Genomic DNA, 3,288 nt, shown 5'->3' on the forward strand with positions numbered 1-3,288 from the left:
AAATGCAGGAGAAAAATTAAATTTCCTTAGTACTTAAGCCCATTCACAAGTCCTTAAAACAGGCAGAGTGACCTTCTTCCAGAAACTTCACTGCCTGGATGTTGACACTTCGCTAAGGGCAAAAGGCAGTCACTGGCTAGACCCCCAGGACCTGTAAGTCTGCTTTAACAAATAAAAATTCTTTTGGAAACTTCTATCTCTACCACCCTTGCCCAAGATATATGCTGGCAATCATGCCCCAAGCCTGTGGCCCTGGATATACATCTGAAGGGTCTCATGACTGAATTGTTACTAAACAGTAATAAATGCCCTTTTCTAACAATAGCTAGCTCCCTCAGGATCCTGGAAACCTTGCTTCCAAAATACCTTGGAGGTTTGTGCTGTCCCTGACCCTGTCTCAACCTGAAACTATGTGACAGGCCACTCCTCATGAGCCCGGCGCAGCTCTTCCTGCTCACGGGTCCTGTCCCCGGGTTTTAATAAAACCACCTTCTTGCATAAAGACATCTCAAGAATTCTTTCCTGGCCGTTGGCTTCGAATCCTGAAATCCTTCCCACATCAGTAGACATCCAGAAGTAGAATTGCTGGATCCATAGTAGTTCTGTGTTTTTTGAGGAACCTCTGTACTTTTTTCCCTAGTGGCTGTGCAAATGCAGAAGGGCTCCCTTTTCTCCACAGTCTTGTCTTTTTGCTGATAGCCGTTGGAACAGGTGTGAGGAGAGATCTCATTGTGGCTTTTATTTTATTTCTCTGATGATGAGTGATGTTGAACACTTTTTCACATACCTTTTGGCCATTTGTATATCTTTGGGAAAATGTTCAGTTCCTCTGCCTATTTTTAAATTGGCTCATTTGTTCGATTTTGCTATTTGAGTTGTATGGGTTCTTTATATATTTTGGATATTAATCCCTTATCAGCTAACTAACCAGATAGATAATTTGCAAAATCCCCCCCCCCCGCTGTTAGTAGGTCGCCTTTTCATTTAAAATCTCCTAACAGAAGACATTCTGTTTATTCATGTATACAAGCATCTCTCTATCCATTCACTCTTTCACTCTTTCTAAAAAATGATTCCAGTATTTACTTATGCCAGTTGCTGTAGTCAGCAGTGAGGCACAGTTAAGGATGACACAGTGTCCTAGCTAGCGTTCAAGAAGGCCGGCTGAGACCCTTCCCTCCTGATTAACACCTTCGGGGAGTTCCCTCCCACATAAATCAGTCGATGGTGTCCTAGCTGAGCAGGGACTGAGGCCTCCTCCAACATCTTGAAAGCGTCTTGCAGACAGAGTGAAACCGCCGGGCCGCAGGCCCTGTAGACACCTGAGCTCTGCTTCACAAGACACCTGGGGCCAGAACCCAGCCAAGCTGCTCTGGAGTTCTGACCCACACAATCCAGATTATAAACATTTATTTTCTTAACCCATTAAAATTTGGAGTATTACTCAGCAATAGATAACTAATATTTACAGCAAGACTTTAAAAAATGCTCTTTGGCAAATCATTATTTACAAAAATAATTGTTATCTGTTTCTCTCAAGATACCTGACTATTATCAGAAATGATACTCCTTGCAAATCGACTTGGAAGGCTCAAAGGCAGTGTCGCTGTTCTTCTCCCGTTACCCTTTTGATGCTGACAAAAACCTGACGTCCTCGGCCCGACTGGCTAGTGTGTCAGCCACCAGAGGGTCGCGTACCTGCCACTGAAGCAATCATGGGCAAGGAGAAAGGGTTGGGCCCTAATTATTTCAGAAAACTCACGATTTGCGCAAACGGTGTGGGGCCCCCATCCCTGCCGCAGGACCACACTTTAGGTTCCATCGGCCAGGTGCAAGGAGGAGGTGTGCTGGAGCCCTGGGATCGCCCTGGCGCCCGTGGCTGGGTCTCCTCGCCGCACCCCCCCGCCCCAGTCCCCCAGTGCAGCTGCCCCGAGCCACACGCACGTTGGCGCCCCTGCAAGCGTCAGCCTCAGCTTCCCCTCCTTTCTCCCTGGCATCCCCTCCATCCTTGCAGACTGGCTCACAGGTCGCCGGGCCCGGGCCCTGCATCCTCGCGGCGCGCCCCCGGGGGAGGAAGGGGCCGGGACCGCCGGAGACCCACTCCTTCTGCAGCGCGTGAGGCACCGAGGAGGCAGACGTTTCAGCTCCGTCTCGGAAGTACCGCGTTTCTCCCTTCTTTGCATCGGAGCGGGGTCTGAGGATTTAGTCTCTGGATTTGGCTGGCATTTTTGCATAAAATGGGGGTCAGTAGGCCGCAGGTAGCAGTCCAGCGTCTCTCCCCTTCAGCCCTCCAGCTGTTCGCGGTGCAGGGTTGCTCTGTAACAACCCCTCCCCCGGCTCCCAGTTATCTAAGGAGAGGGCGCCCGGCGGCGTCCGGAGCCCGGGAACCGGGTGCAGGAATGCGGGGACTCGGGGTACTCTGGTGTCTTCCTTAAAGACAGTCATTGGGAACGCGTTTTTCTCTTCCCTGGAAGCATCCTTCCTTTGGCCCATAGACCTTTTGGGAAAAAAGAGAAGAGCGCTCGATTGGTGTTTCTCGGCGGGATCCCCACCCGGCGCGTTCTCCGCGTCCCGAGCCGGCGGTTTCGGGTTGGTCCGGGTGCCTTCCCGGGGCACTTCTGGAGGGAAGAGTGGAAATTCCAGTTCTCCGTCACCGAAAACAGGACAGGTTCGTTTGAGACGTGGAAAGGGGTAAATTGGCTCCATTTCATGAAGACAGTTTAGAAAAGCTCGGTTTTGTGCAGTGGGGATGTAGCTCAGTGGTAGAGCGCATGCTTAGCATGCATGAGGTCCCGGGTTCGATCCCCAGCATCTCCATTCCTTTTCTCCCCGGCGGGGAAATCGCTTTCTTCTTCCGGCCGCAGCCGGTTCCCGCAGGCTCCGAAAGGTCATCGTCCGCTCCCGGGCGCTTGCGGTCTGCTGGGGTGTCCGCGGAGCCTCGCGGCTGGCAGCCTGCGCGCGCCCCCAGCCCCGGCCTGTGCTCACGCACGGGGCGGATCGCGAGCGGCTTCGGTCCCTCCCGCGTCCGGGAGAAATGCACTTGGCGTTCACCCGCGTCAGCCCTCAGCTGGGAGGTTTGGGGACCAGTTCCTGTCTTCGCTTAGCTTCCGGGCCGGGGCGCAGGGCAGCGAGCCCGCCCGAGCTTTCCCGGGCTGAGGCTCAGCTCGAGCGAGGGGGGTTTCTTCCGCGGACGCGCTGGGTGGATCACCCGCTCCCCCAGCCCCCTCCCCCTTCCCGAACGTGACCTTCACCCCGAGGTCCGGCCGGCGCAGCGCAGCGGGCGCGCTC

General features: G+C 53.7%; 1 non-coding gene across 1 annotated transcript; it reads left to right on the plus strand.

Annotated features, from left to right (window-relative positions):
• The first annotated feature begins 2,745 nt into the window (after positions 1 to 2,745).
• On the plus strand, positions 2,746 to 2,817 carry TRNAA-AGC (transfer RNA alanine (anticodon AGC)). The gene has a single exon. It is a non-coding gene; the product is annotated as a tRNA-Ala (tRNA).
• Positions 2,818 to 3,288: the final 471 nt, after the last annotated feature.

Source organism: Lutra lutra, chromosome 6, assembly GCF_902655055.1.
Source record: "Lutra lutra chromosome 6, mLutLut1.2, whole genome shotgun sequence".
NCBI lineage: Eukaryota > Metazoa > Chordata > Mammalia > Carnivora > Mustelidae > Lutra > Lutra lutra.